Source organism: Myodes glareolus, chromosome 4, assembly GCF_982192425.1.
Source record: "Myodes glareolus chromosome 4, mMyoGla1.1, whole genome shotgun sequence".
Classification (NCBI taxonomy): Eukaryota; Metazoa; Chordata; class Mammalia; order Rodentia; family Cricetidae; genus Myodes; species Myodes glareolus.
This window is the reverse complement of record NC_142029.1, coordinates 43,020,942-43,043,106: the sequence shown is the minus strand read 5'-3', so window position 1 is coordinate 43,043,106 and position 22,165 is coordinate 43,020,942. Positions and strand designations below refer to the sequence as shown.

The window sequence follows — 22,165 nt, the reverse complement described above, 5'->3', positions numbered from 1 at the left end:
AGCTGTTCAGCAATCCCTCCCCCTCCCCTCGCCTTTATTTTCAGTCCGGGACCCAAGTCCATGAAACGTCCCAAGATCCACCTTGACTAACCTAGTCTAGAAAGTGTCCTATATACATGCCCAGAGACCTGTTTTCCTGAAGATTCTGAGTCTTGTCAAATGTGTAACCAAGTTTACCCATCTCAGTTCCACACTACATCTAACTTGACCCTGAACTGTACCATTGTCCACCTTTAAAGGCTACCGTTCTCAGAGGCCACGGGCAGAATAAGGCCAGAAACTTCAGCAGCCAGTCCTCCAGGGTCCACATATCTCTCGGCATTCTTGGTTCTAAACGCTACACCAAGTCATGAAAATAAAACCCTAGGAAGAATTTCCACATACTGTTCGCCCAGATTCCTGAGCTGTTGACATTGTATTTCTGTCATCACAGTATAACAACCCAAAAAGATAAATAATACTGGTAAAATTTATTTAGTCTAGAGGCATCCAAATTTTCCTAACTGTCCCATTATTGGCTCTTTGGTTATGCGAGTTCCAGTTAATGGCAGGATCAATTATATTCCTTTGCTGTGCTGCACAATTAATCTAGATTCTAAATGAGATCTGGGACACTTGCTGTGTCGAGGCCTAGACAGTAAATATTTACATTTCATGGGTCATCAGTACCTCTAAGGGAACCACTCAGCTTGGCCAAACGCGGCCACAGGTGTGGCTAAACAGCTGCATGTGGCTGGGTTCCAGTCAGTTCTGCGCGAACACCACCTTGTCCTCTGGACAACTTTTTGTGGTTTTGGTTACCACGGTCAGCTGTTGTCCAAAAATATCAAATGGATAATTGCTGAAGTGAATAACTCACTAGTTGTGAGTGGTGGCCCGCTGGGTGGCGTGAGAAAATCTCGCAGTGTCCCACTCCGCTTGAATCATCCCAGTCCAGAGTGTCCGCTCTGTGCACATCCTGTCTTCAGTCACCTGGGAGCCAGCCTGGCTAGGACACCACCTGGTACAGTCCAGCAACGCTTTTGTCCAGCGGTAACAAATAGCCCTTAACAAAAGCCCAGAAGGACAAGAGCAGCGTGATGTTGCCAACTTGGAAAGGCCAAAGAAGCCACACTGCACTCCTTGGTAAGTGATGTCTTTCATCATCATAGAAAGAAGGATAAGCATGCTGGAATAATCTGTTATGGGGGGATGGACTCATGTAGCTTTTATCACGCCGTACTGTTCCATTCATTCCCTTTATTCATAGCTATTGCTAGTCTCTTACTGTGCGTGCTTTAAAGCTTTGACGCTGGTGTGGAAGGATAAAGCTGGGTGCTGGCCGTGATCCCAGGCATCCACTAGGGATGTTGAACACATCTCTTGTGGAGGGGGAAAGAGGATGCTCTATTAGGAAAACAAACTGCAAGCTGAACTTGACTAGAGGGCCTCTGAGCTTGCTTATTCTGGACCAATTAGTTCCTGACATGTGGACCCAGACCCCCAACATGTGTAACATCTAAGGGTCTGTGTCTGGTGCAGAGCCTCAAACCCACAAACTGAGTGAGCAGTCTGTGTTTGTGACAAGCTGCTGCCCCATGTGTCCAAAGCACAGATACAGAAACTTCTGAGTAGCCCTTTGTTTCTAATAACTTGGTATTTGGAGTTGTGCAGGACTGTTGCCTTGTAGCACACCCCTCTGGTGTGTTCTGGTTGGATGCATATTCGTGATTAAATTAAAATCACATGTTTTTGGCAAAATTATACCAGAAAATAAGTTGTGGCCACTTTGTGGTGCTTATGAGGAGGCACACTGTATCAATTTGTTCCTCAATGTTGAGGGTGACTGTTCCCTTGAGGATCTTGTTTCTCCACTCTAAAGTTACTGTCTTTCCCTTTGTAACGAGTGAGTATCATGTAGGAAAAGATACTCCAAGACTGAAAATACGTTGATCTTCACAAGACTGGGCTGGTCAAGACTTCATTATGAATGGAAGAAGGGTTCATAAGGCCCCACTGCTCTCCAAGAGACTAGTGGGAGTTAATGGGTGCTGGGGAAGGCTTCATTTTCTTTAGGGGGATAGATGCCAAAAGCAGTCCATGCTCTGGTAAATAGCCGACCACCTATGCCCACGCAAGCAAACCTCATTTTTCTCAGTGGGTTGCTTTGGGAAAGTGACATGAAAATAGGAGGGGATTTTCTAGGAAGAGGAAGAATTTCAGCAGAAGAGGGAATATTGAAAATGGCTAAAATTCACTTTATGTAAGTATGAAATTTTCAAAGAATAAATTCAAAACACATTCATGACTCATTTTACCATCTACTAACAATTCTTGATCTTGAAATAATGACTAGTGTTCGCAAATAATGGCTTTTTCAATTATTCTTTCCAACACATTTAGCTAAAATTCTACCGTGTGAACTTTCTTAATTTCTCCAATGCTCACTCTGTTATTTATCTATGATTATAAACCTATGCCTTCTCATTGTCATTAATCTTCCAGCCTTTCCATATTAGCAGAAAGAAGCCCTCTCAGACAGGCCCCTTTGTCTTTTTGATACGATATACTCCTATTTCTAGGCTGAGGAATTTTCATCCCTGTTGCCTGTTTCCTGCATTCCATTCTTCTCATTATGCAGGAGGTCAAGAAGCATGCGTGCTTGTCGTCGGACTGTCTTTGAACAGCCAGTTTCCAAATAATGACACAGAAACGTCTTATTAAGTATGAAAACTTGACCTTAGCTTCAGATTGTTCCCGACCAGCTCCTATAACTTCAATTAAACCATTTATATTAATCCAATCTACATTTTGCCATGTGGCTTGCTACCCCTTCTCCATACTTTACATCCAACTTCCTCAGCAGCTCGCTGGCAAATCCTAGCAAGCTATTCCTTCCCCGGAGCTCCTTTCTCTCCCCAGAAGTCCCACCTGTCCTCTCTTGCCTATCTATTGGCCATTCAGCTCTTTAGTAAACCAGTCAGAAGTGGCTTTAGCAGAGATACATCTTCACAATGTGCTAAAAGATTATCCCACAGCATATACTATTTTAGCTGCAGAAATTTAAATTTTTTATTTGTGTGTGTGTGTGTGTGTGTGTGTGTGTGTGTGTGTGTGTGTGTGTGCTTGTCTGCATGTTCAGAAGTCTGGAAAGGACAGAGAAGTGCATCACATTTCTTGGAACTGGAGTTACAGGCGATTTTGAGCCACCTGATATGGATGCTTGGAACTGAACCTGGGTTTTTCTTTAAGAGCAACAACTGCTCTTTAACCACTAACCTATCTCTCCAGCCCTATGCGCAGAGATTTTTTTAAAAGAGACAGAGAAATACAATTAAGAAAGGACGAAAGCAAAACAGCACAAGGTTAGTAGGGTTTATGCCTGGAGAGAAAGAATTTCTTAGTATTTTGAGTTCATCTTCTAAGGTTTATTTTCTGTTCTAACTGTATGTGTACGGTGGCAGGGGAACATGGGTGCAGGTGCCTGAATAGGCCCAAAGTGCCACATCTCCTGAAGCAAGGGCTGTGGTGGCTGTGAGCCACCCAATAAGGGTGTTGAGTCTCAAGTTCATGTCCTTCTGCGATAACAGTATATGCTTTTAACCACTGAGCCCAAATTTTGAATTCCTAATTTACTTGTGACTATAAAAATTTCCTTTGGGTTCTCCCAAACTATGAGATAATGATATCATCAATCATGCCAACATTAGACAATTGAACCCATGTAACAGGAAGTGAGACTCTCAAACTAGAGTTCCCAATTTCCCACCAGAGAAGAATTTCCACATGATATGCATGTCCTTTCAGTAGACCTAGTTTCTTTCTGTCTTTGGAATTTAGCAATACGTGTTCTGTCCAAAACCAACAACAATATCACTCAGACAGGTCATTAAAACATGGATTCAGGAAAAAAAGATATTGTGTTCTTCCCATAGTTTTGACATTCCTGAGGATGGGATTATAGCAAAGCCTCTGGAGGTGAGTGGGGTGTGTGTCATAGGCCCATAGTGACGCAAGGCGCAGGCCAGTCACTGTGGATTGCTACAGACAGCCTAGGCAGGTCCTAACACCCACTCCAAATGGCTTATGGCGTGGGTTAAAGTTCAAAAAGTGTGACAGATGAAAGGTGGCTCTGGGAGGCCAGGGGCCCACAGTCTGACGGGTTCTCATTCCCACAGAAGGGACTGAGAGTAGCAATTCAGTAAGTTAATTTGTGTTTGCTTGCTTTATTTATTTACCAAGCACTTACCAGGTGGCATAAGACACTTGAGAGAATACTGTTTCCCTTTTTTAAAAAAAAAAAAGAAGAAAAGAAAAAAGAAAAAAGTGCCTAAAAGATTAAATAAAACACTGAAAAAGTCAAACACACACAGATAGACACACATGAAAATGACACGTGCAGGTCAGTGAGTGGCTCAGCAGGTAAAGGCATCGAGCCTGATGACCTGCAGTCCATCCTCAGAACCCGCATGGAAGGAGGGAAATGGCTCTTGCAAGTTATCCTCTGACCTCCACACATGTGTGGTGTCATGTGCCACCAGCCCCAAGCACACACACACAATAAAAACAAAGACTTGAACCAGGCCAGAGTTAGTGGGAGGAAAGAGGCATCCACAGCTGCATAGTGAATTCCACACATACAGCTTACACAACAGGCGTCTGTTACCAAATGCTTGCTGTGGGTCAGAAGGCTGGGCGTGGCAGGCTTCATGGTCCCAGGAGAGGGTCTCACAGGAAGCAAAGGCAAGTGCGTTAGCTGAGCCCACGGTGACCTCCGAGGCTGATGCAACGGGGACTGTGAATTCACTTCCCAAATTATCCACTCACGTGGTTGTGGATGAGGTCTAGACCCCTGCTGACTGTCCCTTGACACTCGGGTATCTCCGGGAGCCTTTCTGAGGTCCTCACAGCTTTGGTGCTGGCTTTTGAAAGGAGAAGTAATCCTGACTCAGAAGATGAAAGCTGCAAAAACCTTCTAAAGCTAACCACAGGCAGGCATCGTACCACACACACTGGGAGACTGAGGCAGGAGGATCTTGAGCTTCAGGCCTGCCTGGGTGAAAAAGGGAGACCCTGTCTCAAAATCCAAACGAACAAAACTAGATGCAGAAGGTAAAGAATCATGCCTACAGTGTTTTTTAAGTTTGTTGTTCTGGTCAACCTTGTTCAGTATGAGAAAGAATTCACAGATCACAAGAGCATAGCCATAGTCCCCCTAGAAGATGGCCACCACGAGGATGTTCCGGTGGGACAGAAATGGCGTCTGTTGTGATAATCTTGGGAGTTACATAGTTCTATGAATGTGTCAACACTATAGCTAAAACTTGCACATTTCAATGTACATACATTATTCAAAAACTATGAATAATTGTAATGACCAGGGAAGACATAAAATAATTATAATCACATGCTTCATAATGGCCCTTCAGTCAATGACAGCTGCATACAAGAAAGTGGTCCCACGAGATATGTCGCTGTTACGAAAGTTGTCTTAAATTGTCCTTGTCATCAAGCAATGCATCAACGAATCCCTGGATTGACAAATACTGAGTAAACTAGCCGTAATTTAAGCACTGTGTTCTTCTGGGAGCATTGGGAAGCTGTTTTACACTAACAATTCTGAAGCTATAAAATAGATGATGGGATTTTTGTTTGGATAAATGAGTTGTCACTAATTATATTTAATGTTAATCTATTGACAGTATGTGCCAACTTTTATTCAATTTTTAATAATAAAATAAGGAGCCAGGCTGGGGCTGGGGCTCAGTCGTCAAACATTAGACCCAGTGCCATTGGCCAAGCCCTCCGCAGCATCACGCTCCTTGACTTCACGGATCTCCTCGCTTCTGCCTGCACTGTTCATTCTCTGTTAAAGAACTAGAAGTTCTTTAAGTGAAACCTTCCTCAGAGCCTTCTCTACCTCCCAGCTGCTGGCAGGAGGAATGCATTCCTCACTTAGCATGGCATTCCCAGTCTACACATCTGTTTTTGTGCCAACTTCTAGCATCAGTCCCTGCCTGGCTCCCATTTGCGTCTGGAGTGGGGATCCACACCTCACCATTAGCCCACGTTTGGATTCCTTAAAGGTTTGCATACCTAAGGGAGCCAGGTATTCGCACGTAAGAGCAAAACTGAACCTTGAAAACCAGCGTGGTTGGTGTGGCACAGCTCAGTAGCAAATACTCTCTGAGCAAGGGCAAGCCCTGGCTCCAGGAAAAAGAAAAGAAAAAAAGAAAAACAACAATGTATCTGTAGGTTTTCTATAATTCAAACTTATTTCATGTTTGGACATGTATTAACATTTGCCAGTTTGTGTGCACAGAGGCAGTCAAAGAATAGAGCTGTTTCTAATTCCTACAATCATACTGTCTTTAACATGATGATCATCTGCAATCTGTAATTTATGGGCAGGTAACACATGACTTTTAAATTAAACTGCACCTACTTAAAGACTGGCTTCAAGGGCTACAGGGACTGCCCTCAAGGCTGAGGAACTGTCATGGAAGAGGGGGTGGTGGAAAGGCCGCTGGAGGTCAGGAGTGATCATAGAGGAACACAGTCTCCCGGAAATGATGGGGTTGCTGTACTTGTGATCTCACAACTGTGGTTCCTTCTATAAGACCTGCACAAGACCAAGTCAGTCAGCACTCCAGCATTGGGAGGGGAGGGGCTCGTGAGGGAGCTATTTACCACTGCAGGCTTGGGGTAAGGGGCTCAGTTTTCTTTAAGGGTGTCTCCCCCACCCAGTAGTTTGACTATGTTCCAGTGGATGGCTCCGTACCCATGACTATGTATAGCAGCACAAACTGGAATCATGATAGTGTTTTTAATGATGGCATAAAATCATTTTAATGATGGAGTGGGATGTGGCAGTTAGACATGGGAGGATTTAAGGGGAGAAATATGGGGGATAAATAAGACCAAAATATACTTTATACATGTATGAAATTCTTAAAAATAAATAGAAAACATTAAAACACAAGCTGAGAGTAGTGCTCAGTAATTGAGCACATGCTTAGCAAGCATGAAGCCCTAGATGAGATGCCCAGCACGCAGATAGTCAAAATACTACCAAATGAAAGACTTAAAGTGGGAATCACAGCTTTGAGGTAAAATAGTTTCATCATTGGAAGGAGGATAGACCATCTAGGAGACAGTAACAGAGAGGGGGCAGGGTGCAGAGAAGGTAGGCAGGAAGAGGCTGTTACTATTGCGGGCTTAGGAATAGACCAGCAGAAAGGAAGTGTAAGGTAGATTTTCTGTACCACCTGCTAGCTCCCAAATAACCACACAGAGACTTCTTATTAATTATGAAATCTCAGTCAATAGCTTAGGCTTGTTCCTACCTTACTCTTATAACTTAAATTAACCCATATTTTTATTAATCTTTGTTCTACCAAATGACTTTTTACGTCTATACCATTTTGTGTGTCCAACTCATTCTGCATCTGCTGGCTTATCTGCCCTTCTTCCCAGATTCTCTCTGCCCTGAAAATCCTGCCTAGCTATTGGCCTTCTAGCTTTTTATTAAGCCTGTCAAAGTGACATTTCTTCACACAGTGTAAAGAATATGTAGTGCCCATGCTGCTTCCTCTGTATCTGGCTGGTGACTTCTCCACCTTCTTCTTCCCAGTGTTCTCTCTGCTCCAAAACTCCTGCCTAGCTATTTCCCATTTAGCTTTTTATTAAACCTATCACAGTGGCATATTTTCACACAGATCAAAAACATTTCTGCAGGGTTGTGACAGGGGCCAGGCCAATGACAGGAACATAGAAGGGATCTGTCAGAGAACCAGCACGGACATCAAGGAAGGTTAGAAGCCTGTGGGATGGGAGGTGTCAGAGGGAAGTTGGAGAGACGAGACTGGACGTGGAGGTTAAGAACAGATGAGGCTACATAGTGAGGCCCTGTCTCACAAACAAACAAACAAACAAACAAATGGAAAAGGGGTGGGAGGAAGGAAGAAGTGGGAGGAAGGAGAAGGAAGAGAAGGAGGGAGTAAACTGGCTGAGGAAAAACTAGGCAGCAAGCCTGTGATCAGTGCTCCCCATGGCCAGTTCCTGCCTCCAAGTTCCTGATTGAGTGCTTGCCCTGACTCCCCTCAAGGACCTGGAATTCTAAGATAAACAAACTTTTCCACAAATTGCTTTTGGTTATGGCATTTGTCTCAATAAAAGAAAACAGACTGGAAAAAAAAAAGAACAGATGAGCTGGGGTTGGAAAGATGACTCAAAAATTAATAGCACTGACTGCTCTTCCAGGGGTCCTGAGTTCAAGTCCCAGTAATCACAAGGTGGCTCGCAACCATCTATGATGAGATCTGGTGCCCTCTTCTGGAGTTCAGGCATATATGCAGGCAGAACACTATACCTCATAAATCATTTAAAAAAAAAAAAAAGCAGTTGAGCTGGTGTGAAGAAGTCCAAATACTGATGGTAGAACACAGCTCACAAGCACAGTGTCCTAGTCTCATGCCCAGAACCAGACCACCTGTGACTGTTAAACGTGGAAATGTAAAACCAGTCTTCCTTTCCACACGGCAGAGGTTTTTCTAACCACAGTTTTCAAAATTCTGATGTTGTGAGTAATCCAAACACAGAGGTTTTAACTGTGGTCAGGCTCACGGAAGCTGACTCCTGGATCTTCCCAGGAAAACATGCTGTCTGTGTTGTGGGCTCTTAAAGTCCTTGTGAAGTTCATGCGTTTATCATGCACTCGTGTACTCTACTGAAGATTAAATGTAGCCTGAAGTGGCTTTAGGATAAAATGACAGGGAAAGAAAGGCACAATAAGAAATTATGATCAGAATCAAAAAGGAAAAAATGTCCAGGGCCATCAGGAATAAAACCAAGAACCCACCGGACAGTGGTGGTACACACCTTTAATTCCAACACACAGGAGACAGAAAGCAGGTAGATCTCTGTCAGTTCGAGGCCAGTCTGGTCTACAGAGCAGGTTCCAGAACAACCAGGGCTGTTACCGAGAGAAACCCTGTATCAAAACACCAAACAAGCAAACCAATAAGCAAAACAAACAAGCAAAAACCCCTGAGAACCTGAACCCGGGTGTGGAGATCATAAAAGCAGATTGTGCCTCTCACAGGAGCTCCAAATCTGAACCTGAACTTTATGGAAATTAAAGCAAAAAGAGACAGAACTCAGTCAGCTGTCTATTCCCACGGGGAAGAAACAGGAGTGAGCCAGCTCTTCCAGAGCATTTTCTAGGCCGGGGCTGCTCTTTCATGTGGCCTAGGGTCTCTGAGCTCTGCTGTGCTGTGCTGGTCCTCCCGCACCAGTGCTGAGTTACAGACTCCTCGTCTTCAAATGCCTAGTAGCCTCCTCTGAGAGAAGCGAACGGCTCTTCAGAAGAGCTTTGAATACTGTACGATGGTACAAGTTTAAAGTTACCCCTCAAAGAGTGCCGGACATTTGCCTTTGGAATATTGATGTCTTTCTGAACTATGCCTGCTCCACGGCTCTCAGCAGGCAGACCCGCAGCGTGAGGAGCGTGGCCACATTCACAGCTGGTTACCAGGAAGGCGGTCACTTGATAGAAAGGGTGCACTGGCCTACATCAAACAGTCCCGTCTGTGGGACACAGAGAGCTTGTGTTTCTATAGACACAGCCTAGGAACAAACATTCGAACTCTCCTACTGATAAGTCCCTGCTTTTGCTACCCCAGGACCTAGCATCTGAAGAGCTGACTCATTTCTACTAACCCCGATATCACATTAATAGCGCATTATTGTTGCTGATCCCTGCAAGCATGCTAGTTTTCTGTCTATCCATTCCTTCCCCCCTTCCTCTACTATGTTTGCTTTCCCCTAAAATGCATATCCATTTTAAAACTTGAGATGTATCATCTAATTTGTTTCCGTCCTTTAAACCGTATGCTTTCCCCATGTGTTTATTTACTTTGCTTATTATTGGGCTTAGAGTTTACTTCGCTGCTCCTACCCTTTACGATCCTTGCTGGGTCGTCTGTCTGTGGGGGTCAGTACCGTGATGGCGGCGCATCCCACAGCTTCTTCCCTATTTCTCTCCTACACACTCCTAAGCTGCCTTGAAGTTTATGCCCACAAGCACACTGTTTGAAATACTCTGTAATGTGGTTCTTCTTGAAACCGTGAGAACGTCCCTGTGACTCTTTTAAAATCCATTAGCCAAGCTGGACAGTTGGAATTACCATTTCGAGGAAGCAAATTGAACGATGAAATTTACACTGTACTTAAATAGTTGAATCGTCATCTCTAATATTTAAGAGTGGAAGGAGGAGGGGGAAAAAAAAGGAAGATATGATAAAGAAGCTGAGCATAGTGCCATAGGCCTGCAACCCCAGCTACCAGAGCAACTGAGCCAGGAAGATCACTTGAGCTCTGGAAGTGAAACCCATCCTAAGTGACATAGGGAGAGAGAGTGGGGGTGGGGGGGGAGACAGGGACAGAGATAAAGGTTGGGGGAGGGGCTTGAAACAAACAAGAAAAATTTCCTTCTTAATTAGGAAGAGTTTGAATATGGTGACACACTGCTGTGAATCCAAGACCAAGGCAGGAGGTTGTCACAGGTTCGAGGCTAGCCTGGAGTACACAGCAAGAGCCTATTAAAAATAAAATACGGAAGATGATAAACGAAACAGTGATGTATGTGTAAAATAGGCAATAGGCTGAACTGTAGGACTCCTTGGTTTTGTTTTGATTCCTAGTCTTTCTAAGGTGTGTGTAGTGGGAAGAAAGGCAGACAAAAGATTGGCAAGATCCACCATTGACACCTGGCATTAATTTCTTAAATACTGCCTCAACACCATGTCCTTGGCTCACCTACATAAAGGACTCACGTATCGTGATCTACTATTACAATGCCACCCCTTCCCATGTAGGCAGTGACAGCAACCAGTTGCCAGGTCTCCTCCGCTTCTGCTCAGGGGACCCATGACCTACTCGCGCTTTCTTCCGTTTCCTCACCTGGCAACAACCGCTCTCCGGGCAGGGTATCTATGTCCTGGCTCCTGAGTTTAGAAACATGGTCTCCTCCTCCACAGACACCAGCTGTGCAAAAATACACAAGGAAATGACTGCAATCAAAACAACAACAAATCCTGCTAAGCCCAGATTGCAAAAGCAGATTGAGTGCTCCTTTGTACAGATTTCAATAGCTTTGGGTTTGAGCAAGTTGAGCGTCCCATGAGATACTGGTGCCTAATTTAAGGCAAACTTGGAGTCAAACTCGAAACGAGAGTGGGCTCTTTCCGTTTGTTTTCTTCAACTACACAAATGCACGCGAACCCATGTGTAGACCGACGTGCAGACCGCTCTCTACACCCTGAGAACCACTGCCAACCTCCACTCCTCCTCTCCCGTGCAGCGTGATATTTTAAAAATAACAGTGAGGAAATGTGAGTCAGAGTTAGGGAAGCTAAGGTCAGTTGAATATCTGACATCGTTATCTCAGGATTAGCAGAGAGATGGTCCCCATCGTTGCTCATTCTTTGCTTTGGTTACTATAGCTTGCAGTCGCAAGCTGTGTGTCTCTCAATGGGCAGTGTAGTTTTCTCATGAAGTAGTCTCTCACCCAGTTCCACTTGGCTCAGTCTTGGGAACATTGGACACCTCCTTCTTTCTCACCCGATCTAGGTCCTGGTGTAGGCAGAAGGGATGAAACTGAGGATAGGTCTATCTTAACTATCAAAATCACATGCTCTAAGGTAATGTGCACATTTGTTCATGCTAAAAAAAATCAAGTAACAGTGAGACTCAAAACATCTTAGAATATTCCTGGTCTCTATTTCATGTAAAATAAGTCTATGCAGCCCATGTCTAAACATGGAGTCTAAATAGTCCCTTGCTGACTATCCCTGAGTTTTCTTCACCCATCAGCTATGAATAAATGAAGGAGATTTGTGGACCTATGTACATAGTCAGGTGTTCTACATGTGGGTGTATGCTGCACGCATCTCCTTTAATTCCCATAGCAGTACTACAAGGTACGACCAACCATATTCAGAAAGCAGAAAGGGTTAACCAGTTTGCAGAAAGTCTATCATTAGTGACAATCTTTGAAGTAAAACTTGAGATGGGAGTCAAGCTTTTTCCATTAAAACATACCCCTATCATGAAAAAAAAAAAAAAGACTGTGAAAATTCATGTGCAGACTGGTGGGCAGTGCTGGCTGGTCTCTTCCTATCTCCAGAACCACCGAAGATATGTTCAGGTGTTGACAGTTTTCAGAGAGCAAGCTTGAAATACGGAAAACTTTACATTTAAAGAGGGAAGAGGAAAAGAAGAGGGAGGAGGGGAAGGAGGAGAAAGCAGAGGAGATGGAGGTACAGGAGAAGGAAGAAAAAAGGAACAGGAAGTGGGGAAAAGTGGAGGAGAAAGAGGGAATGGAAACATGCTACCCTGAGCCATAAAGGACTTAGGATGCCCTGGGCTCAGGCTCTGGAAGGGGTCGGGGCGGGGAGGGGGGGGGGCTCATAGCTATGAGACTCAGAGAGACATAGGCTTTCCTATGGGAAACAAGAATTTCATGTTATCCAGGGTTCTTCCAATGGCATATAACAGATAACATCCTAATCAGCTCGTCTTAAATAAGTCTTCACATTGCTCTCGGTGGTATTTTCTCACATACCAAGGACCCCACAGCAAATGGCTTCCGACTAGCCATCCTCCTGATGGGCAGCGTCCTCTGTCTTCCTATTCTCCATCCCTCCAGGCTGAAGGGAAGCTGCTACAGTTAACTAGGTCAAGTCCAGATACCACCACAAGCAGCACCAGAGACGCTTCTTCCCAGTTCTTACCTTCAAGACCAAGAATACACTTCCTAAAGTCCCTCAGGACTCTGTTCATGCTTCACTTGCCAGATTTAAGATGTGTACCTATGAGCTGACTATGCTGTCATTCTAGCCTAAAATACATAGTGATACCCTGTTTCTCAAACAACAAAAGATATGTGCCTTCGACTAAACCAAAACCTAGCAGTGGGATTAGGGTGAGGAGGACAAACCTACTGAGAGCCGGGGCCTGAGATCCACTGCAGAACTAGAGCTCCCCCTCTGGGTGGAAGAGGAAGTGCTGCCGAAAAAGTAGCCAGGAGCCCGCTGTAGAGCACTTAGGGGAGTGCACCTTGCTCTGGAAAGTGAGCTGAGGCAGGAAAGTCATCTGAAGTCCTAATGGGGATGGAATCAGATCGATAGGTAATTCAAATACAAAGAGAGTGTCTAGAGCTCTCTGTAGAAAATCCAAGAGGAAGAAAGGAACAGGAGGCTGGGCATGGTAGTGCAAGCCTGCAGTTGCAGTACTCAGGAAGTAGAAGCAGGGGAGTTGGGAGTTTAACATTGGCCTGGGCTACATAGTGAGTTCCAGGCTAGCCTGGGAGACACAGGAGATCATAGCTCAAATCAGTGATAAAGTGATCAAACAATAAATAAATGGGAGGAAGGGGCACAAGCTCTTATATCTGAGCCAGCAGATAGAGCCATGTTATGTTTCTTTTCATAGGAAAACAGGTAATTTCAAGAAAATATTAGTAAAGTTTCTGCTTTGTCTCCTCTATTAACTCATTTCTTTTGATAGTCCATAGTTTTCTGATTTTTGTTGCTGTTGTTTTATTTTGTTTTTCTCTCTCTTTTCTTTTTTCTTTCTTTTTCTATTCATTCCTTCCTTTCTTTCTTCCTTTCTTTCTTTCTTTCTTTCTTTCTTTCTTTCTTTCTTTCTTTCTTTCTTTCTTTCTTTTGCAAACACAGGCGGTACTTTCCCTTCCCAGCTGCCCAATCCCAAAATAACCACACAGAAGCTTAATATTAATTACAAATTGTTTGGTCTATTGCTCAGACTTATTGCTAGCTAGTTCTTACTTTTAAATTAACCCATTTCTATTAATCTATTCAGTGCTACATAGTTTGTGACTTTACCTGTAGTCTAGTATATCTTGCTACTTCTGTGGCTTGCTGGCATCATCTCTGATTCTGCCGCTAGTTACCTGAGTACTCAGTTTGATGGTTCTGCCTAACCTTATCCTTCCTGGCTTTGGTCAAACAGTTTTTATTATTAACCAGAGAAAGGAATACATATTCACTGTGCACAAAAAGAAAATCTCACATAAAAATGAAAGAGAAAAGGGTAGATTATTGAATCTGCTTTAGTTCAAAAAACAACTGTCAATCTCAAAATATTTTACCTTGGTATAGATTTTAGCTTATTGATACAAATTTAAGGTTAATTTTGTTATCCTGTGTGTGTATTTCTACTCTTATTTAAGGTATTGTGTTTATATAGCTCAATTAAAATGTAATGTATAATTAAGAAATACAGATCTACAAAAATACAGTTAGTTATCTATATTAGTCAAGCTTAAGGTCATGCTAGTTAGATTTTCTAGATATATAAAGATATATTTCAGATAGATAGGTATTCTTCAAACACTTCAAACACTTCAAAGACCTACAGAATATGGCTTTTAAAATAGTTTAGTAACTTAAACTTTTCCTGACAGTGAGACATATCTGCTTCTGACAGCACCAATGCACTCCAGAGAAAATGATGGGCATCAAAGAAACTCTGTATGGAGGTTATTTTCTTCATGGCAAAAACTAGACACGTGGACAAAGAAACTGCCTTTTCTTCAATTGCTGACAGTTACTGTCCAAACTGGACCAGCAGGACATAAAAAAGGTGACTGCCAAGCTTTGCCAAGAAGGGTTGGATAGTCCTTAAATTTTTCCTGCTTCTGAAAAGGGTCTGTCAGAGATTCCAGGTCTGTAGACCAAAGATGGATCCCCAACATTGCAGAGGAACTTTGGGAAACCGCCCAGGCAGCCAGCTGTTTTTGTCCTTTCTCACTGTATTTTTAGAAGTCATTTGCCTGTACTTCCTGCTTACTCAGGTAGTATCATTTCCTTCTCAGGTCTTAGATGAAGTTGAAGACTAGATAGTTATAATTATAGCTTGTCTTTGTTATGATAAAAAGGTAAATCAGATATAAAACTTTAAACTCACCAAGAGAGGACAAATAATTAAATATTTTCTCTTATTTTGTCAAATATAAATAACTAAATATTATAACTACAATTCTTGCTTGATAGTGTTTTTGTTATATGTAATTTTAAAATGTTAAAATAAAAACCTCCCTTTTTGATTAGACAGAAAAGGTGAAATGTGGAATTATCTTTCTGTACACTGTAAATATGTATTCCTCTCATTGGCTAATAATAAAAGCTGTTTGACCAATAGCCAGGCAGGATAAAATTAGGCAGAACAATCAAACTGAGAACTCAGATAAGGAGGGGTAGAGTCAGAGGAGATGCCAGCAAGCCACAGGAGCAACAAGATAAAGTCACAAACTGTGTGGCAGTGCATAGATGAATAGAAATGGGTTAATTTAAAATGAGGAGCTAGTTAGCAATAAGGCTGAGAAATAAACCAGTTTGTAATTAATATTAAGTTTCTGTGTGATTATTTGGGGACTGGGTGGATGGGATGTAAAAGTACCACCTATGCTTACACTTTTTCATTCTCAAAATTGTTCTAGCCAGGCATTGTGGTACATGTACTTAGTCCCAGCACTCTGATGGCAGAGGTGGCAGATCTGAGTCTCTGAGTTCAGCCTAGTCTGAAGAGAGAATTGCAAGCCAGCTGGATCTATGTGGTGAAACCTTGACTTAGAAAAAAAAATATAAACATCAAATATATTGTCAATATTCTTGTGCCCACCCCTGTAACCCCTTTAACCATTTTTTCGTGGTTAACTGGTTATTTTCTGAACAGAAATACAGGAAAGGGAGAAGCTGAAGCTCACTGCTAGAGGCCCTGGGTTTGATCCCTACTCCCCACATTCACAAATCGGAGGAAAAAGGAAGGAAGTAGGGACGGATGATGGACTAGCAGGTGTGGGCCATCGGGTCAGAGCACTAACTTAGGCACTCATGGCTGGGAAGGAGCTTTTCAAGACTGACAGCGAAGGGTCTTATCTTTAAAGTCAGGAAATCTCCTGACCAATAAGCACAGGACTAAATATTTAACAATAACTCATATTTGTGGGGTAGATTTTTAATATCCTGTACTGAGTTAAGAACTTTCCTTTATTATGTTATTTATTTTCTATAGTGACCCCATGAGTTAGGTACAGGACTAAGATAAGGACTATAGCTTGAGGAACTGAGCAGTTAAGTGACAGTTCCAAGGTCACACAAGGAGCAAACAGTGGGTCCAGGACTGTAACTCAGGCGGTTGTCTCAGACACTGTTCCTTCCATTATTGTCTCTGTCTTTCAGGGTACTGTCAGGATTGATGAGGTAGCTCAGCAGGTAAAGGCCTTGCCCGATGATGTGAGTTAGATCATGGGAATCCAAGGGATGGAAGGAGAGAACCAACTCCTACAAGTTGTCCTTGGACTTCTACATATACACCCTCCCCACAACAAATAAATAAGGTATTATTACTAATAATTAATCATAAAACCACCATACTCATAGAAAACTTGTTAAATGCTTGGTACTATGTGCTTTCAAAGATCATTGCAGTCCATCTTCAGAGATACCATATAAGGTGTTGTCATTATCACACTGTAGGTAAAGAAGCCACGGTCTAGAGAGATGAGCACATTATTATATATACTTACTAAATATTAGTATTAGATACTAAACAATTATTAACAAAACTGTACAATGTGCATTCAACAGAGCAAAGATTCCAAATGATCTGAGAAAAATGCCTTTGGTTGTGCAAACAGTGAAAATTGTAGAATGTTCTGGTTAGAGTGTGAATGTTTAACTCAAGGTCCATAAGAACATACAGGTACTCATACTCAGTACATTCGGCTGCTGTGCTAGTGACTTTGATGGCCTTATTTCCATTTATTTTTTTTTTAGAATAAAAGAAAATAATTACGTATTGCAATACAAAGAGATTTGATGTCACAAAACCCCAAGCAGCTTATATGGACTAGATCGATGTACAGTGAAAACTGGATGTGAGACACAATGGGCAGGTGCTGGGCCACTCATTAGGTCATGCAAATACACAGACCCAGAATAGGTTCAGTGGAAGCAGGCAGCTCTGGGGCTGGGCTCAGGAGTAAAGCATGGCTTATGCCACCAAGGATGCACAGGATATGAGTCAGCATGAGAGATACTGGGTTGGCGGTGGCATCGGGTGACCGATAGGAGCAGGAGAGGAGAGAGGTCCAACAGCAGGAAAGACAATGCAGAAGGACAGGAGCCCCCATGATGCAGAGGGCCAGGAATTCCATCTGGGGCTGGGACGAAATTAGGACAGAATGCTGTGAAGGAGGAGCCCTTTCGGATGTGTGAGGCGGCTGATGAAACAATGCTTGTAGCAGGTGAATCTGCCAGTGATTTCCCTCCAGGGCCCAGAGGCTCTTACTCAGAGGGCTTGCTAAAAGAAAATTTCTGGGCCCCACCCTCTGAATCTGGAAGCCAGGGGTAGAGCCAGAGAGTCTACATTTCCTGACTGGTTTCCAGTGACTCTAACATCGGGTCACACTGGAGAAGTCATGTTGTGCTTGCTGAGCTGGAGTCACAACTATGAACTAACGTCAGGAAAGAATGGAAGCAAAGGACCTAGTGTGTGGTTGGAATGGGTGAGGCAGGAGAATGAAAACGGAGGAATGTTTAAGCCTTCAAACATGGTGGCCCAAATAGCAAGAATAAAAGGGTAAGTTCTAGGAAGAGCAGTCTCTATTGCAGTGGATCCCTGGTAAAATGGAATCCTTCCTGCTTGTTCTGTTGCTTCTGGTGATGTAAAATCAAGTAGCAATGGCCAGCTAGAGAGGACTAATGAAAGCAGAGGTTGGCAGGACTGCCAGGAGCATGCTCTGGACACCGTGGGATAGATTGGGTAACAGTGATTGGCAGTGTCCTCCAAGCTAACCTGACCCACTTACACGCCTGTCCCAGGCTGAGCCCTATAGCATTGTTTCATATCATCCATTTGCATAGTCTCTACACCCAAACCAGAAATTCCTGTTCAGGACCAGAATGACAGCTGTTGTCACTGCTACCCCACCCCCACCCCAGGGCTGGGAACTGTGAACCTTGACTCACTAAGCCAGTGGCTCCCAAACTTTTGGGATGGGCAGCACCTTCAAGTTTCTCTGCCTTTTCTTACCACCAGGGGATGCCATCCCAGCCCTATTGTGAAGTTGGGTAAGCCTAAGACAAAGGAGGACTCTAGTCTGGGATAGAAGCATCCAGAACCCTTGGGAGTAACTCCGCTGGAGATAGGAGCAAGGGATTGCCCCCTTCCTCTGCTGGCAACAGAGTAGGAGACAGTCCTGAATGCATCCCCTTGAAACCTCCCAGAACTATGGGCACACAGCCACACAACAGATCCCTGTCTTGTCAACATACCTATGAATCAGCCTTCAGATCAAAAGTCAGTTCTAGGATCATTAGACTGTAGCCTCAAACAAAGGAACAAAGTTGTGTCTCCTCAGATCACAGGCAGAGAACAAAGACATAAACAAGCATAGAAATGCTTCACACGGGACCCTGTATCTCATAATGTTTCCTATGGAAAACTAAACCCCATCTCTGCATAGGACCCATTCTGTCAGTCAAGGACCTTCCAGAATAAGTCTGCAAATATCTTCCATTTCTTACCTCTTACCTCTTAGCCTAGCATGTTACAGAACAATCACAAAGAGTGTTCCCATGAAGACGCCTCCTGAGTTTGGCATGTTAGGGGCGATATAGGTCTGCTGAGTTTGCTGAGTTTGCTACTGTAGACCAGGTTGGCCTCAAATTCAAAGAAATTTGCCTGTCTCTGCCTCCTAAGTGCTAGAATTAAAGGCATACGCCACCATTGTCTGGCCCAAAGGACTGAACTTTCATTCAAACAATATTAACCAAATACCAACTATAGACCAAGCATCCCAGTAGGCAATGAGGCATAGGGCAGTGAACAGCAAAGATAAAAGTGTGCACTTGGAAAGTCGCTGCTGGATTAGCTGTCAAACGGTAAATAACTGAGTAGTTATTGAAAATGGGGGAGTAGCATAAAAGTAAGTAAAGCAAGGAAGGGGATTATGACTTCACAGTTAGGAGTAGGGAAACCTTAGCATTAACTCCGATGTTTAAAGAAGGCCTCAACAAGAAATATCTGGATAAATACAAGAAGGTGAAGGGACAAGCCCAACGACTACTTGGAAAAAGAATTTGTGCAATAGAAACAGCCCAGGGGCCAGAGAGGTGTGCTCCTAACAGTCCAGCTGCAGTGGCAGAGAGACCCAGCCATTGGAACTTCATTTGGTGGCCCTGAGAGAGAGCAATGAGACCTCATGACATGATTAGAGAGTCAAGGGACAGAGCAGAGAGGAGAGGAGTTGCTATAGTGATCCTGCTCATAGAGGGGAGGTGGCAAGGCTTTGCTAATAGTAGATGTGCCCTGAAAGTGGAGCCCTTGAAAAATTCTTGGATCAGCTAAACTGGATGCCAGAGGCACTGGCTCTTGCCTGTAATCCTAGTACTCAGGAGGCTGAGGCACATGGACTGCTGAAAGCTCAAATCCAGCCTGGGTTATATTGTGAGCTCCTTACTCAAACAAATAAACAAGGAAACCTACCTGGACATGATCTTAGAAACCACGAGACAGGTTAAGGAAGAAAAAAAAAAAAAAGACAAAATAAATTTCAAATCAAAAATTGAAGTACTGGCATTGTCGGATGCCAGACATAAAATTAGGAAGTAAGAAATAGTTAAAGAAGTGATGTGATTATCATCTCACAAAGCCCTGGGTCCAGTTCTCACCTCTGCATGAACTGGGGCCTGTTGAACATGGTGGCATATGCTTATAATCCCAGTACTCGGCAGGGTAATGCAAGAGGGTCATTCTTATCTGCATAATGAGTTCAAGACCAGCCTGGGCTGCATGAGATGTGATACAAAAACTATCGAACACTCAAAAATCGTTCAACGCTAAAAAAATGAGTTATGAAGCCTTGAAGACACAGTGACCGTGAAAATATATATATTGGCAAGTGAAAGAAACTAAGCTGAAAGTCTGCATGGAGACTTAATACCCTGATAAAGGTAAAGACAATGGTGAGGGGTTGCCAGGGGTGGGCAGAAGTAGGAGCGAAACCCACTAGCTTTACTCCTTAAAAGTCCTTGTGCACTGGGGATAAATCCTGTCCCTACTGTCGGTAACCCTGCAGACAGCCCAAGTCACAGAGGCCTTAGTTCGGTCCTATGAAGGTTCCCCAGCATGAAGTGGCTTTTTGAGCCCATTCCCCGTGGAAGGATATCTTGCTTAACCTTGATAAGGGGGAGGGGGTTTGATCCTGCCTCAACTTGATGACTTTGTAAACTCCCCAAGGGAGATCTTACCCTTTCTGAGGAGTGAATGGGGGGTTGGGTGGGGGAAAGACTGGATCCCTGCTGGGATGGGAGTGTAAGGAGAGCCTGTGAAGTCACAACAGACACCAATGAAAGATTCCTGACATGACAAGGGGGACCTTAGTGGGTCTCCTGGCAAATGAGAAATGCTGGTCAGAAACCCAGTACACCATGCAGAGAGCTTGAATGTAGAGTTTATTGAAGAAGAGGGTATTGAGAGGGTAGGAGGGGGAAGGGAGAGATACATAGTTAGGTCAGGGGAGACAAATAGAGAGAGAGAGAAAGAGAGAAAAGAAGGAGAAGGAGGAAGAGGAGGAAGGAGAGGAAGAAGAAGAAGAAGAAGAAGAAGAAGAAGAAGAAGAAGAAGAAGAAGAAGAAGAAGAAGAAGAAGAAGAAGAAGAAGAAGAAGGAAGAAGACAAAGAGACTGCTGCCTCTACAGAAGGAGTGGGGTGGGGAGCGGGGAGGGCAGAGCTTGTCTCTTAAAGGGACAGGGGTATTGTCTCATCTGGAATCATCCTGTCAGGTGACTGGGAAGGTGGTGTGGGAGAATTGTCTGTATTCTGTCAATCATATTTTAACAAAACGCTGATTGGTCAGGCAGGCAGCATAGGCGGGAAAGCCAGACAGGAAGTAGAGGTGGAGCAAAGAGACTGGGAGTATTCTGGAAAGCAGGAAGCTCCCTCTGCAGTTCTGCCCAGACCACCGGAGAGGAAAGATGTAACCTGCCCAGCTGAGAAAGGTACTGGCTGATGTAGATAAGGATAATGGGGTAACATAAGTTATAAGAGCTAATAAGTAGCCTGACCTAATGGGCCAATCAGCTTTATAACTTATAGAGATCTCTGTGTGATTGATTTTCTCTGGGACTTGCCGGCTGTGTGGTACCAGGTGGGAACAGATACCCCAACAAGCTGGCCCTCATTCTATAGGAAGGCCAGCATAATCCTAACAAAGATAGTGGGAGGGGGGAGCGGGAGGAGGGGAGGGAGTGGGAATTGCGGTTGGTATGTAAAATTAAAACAAAAAAAACTTTGTTGACAACCATGGGAGGCCTGTTGTTTTCTGAATAGAAGCAGAAGTGGGGGGGGCAAGGGGGAAGTGGGGGAGGGGATAGGAAGAGAGGAGTGGGGAAAACTGCAATTGGGATGTAAAATAAATAAATTAAGTAAAAAAAATGCTTTGTAATTGAAGTTATAGCTTATTCCAGAGACAGAGTGCCTGCCATGTGCAAGTCACTGCATTGACATTTTAGTACAGCAAAATTGGGAGAAAAATGTTTTGTAGAAGAGAAATTTCAGAAACTTTTTCCACAACCACAAGTTCAATAAAAGGCACTCTAAGTTTTAAAAAAAAATCGTGGTACCAGGGGCTGGAGAGATGGCTCTGCAGTTAAGAATACTAACTGCTCTTCCAGAGGACCCGAGTTCATTTCCCAGCAACCACGTGGCAACTCATAACCATCTATAACTCTAGTTCCAGGGGATCTAACACTTACACAGATACCCATGCAAGCAAAACACCAATGCACATAAATAAATCTTTTTAAAAAATTCTTTAAAAAAGGCCTTGTGCCCAACCTGTGGTCTTCTATCACTGTGGTGAGAGTCTGTGTAACTCATCCATTATAACATCGAACAATGGAAACAGGCAGCATTCTGCTGGATCCTGACAGTGAGGAGCCATGCTGTTTGGGGAAGGAACATAAGACACATCTCCATAGCTTTCTCTATATTCTGCTGTAGACCAATAGCCACTCAGAAGAAAAAATGAAAAAAACATGGAAAAACCACCACCTCAAGGAAAATCAGATACAATTGGAAAAGAAAAAGTCTTCATG

At 43.5% G+C, this 22,165-nt stretch overlaps 1 long non-coding RNA gene across 1 annotated transcript in view; it reads left to right on the top strand.

Moving 5' to 3' along the window:
- The first annotated feature begins 749 nt into the window (after positions 1–749).
- Positions 750–22,165, top strand: part of LOC148122248 (uncharacterized) — a 79,847-nt gene continuing 58,431 nt past the window's right edge. The window contains exon 1 of the long non-coding RNA XR_015737686.1: positions 750–1,125. This is a non-coding gene — a long non-coding RNA (uncharacterized LOC148122248). The remainder of the gene's footprint in view (positions 1,126–22,165) is intronic.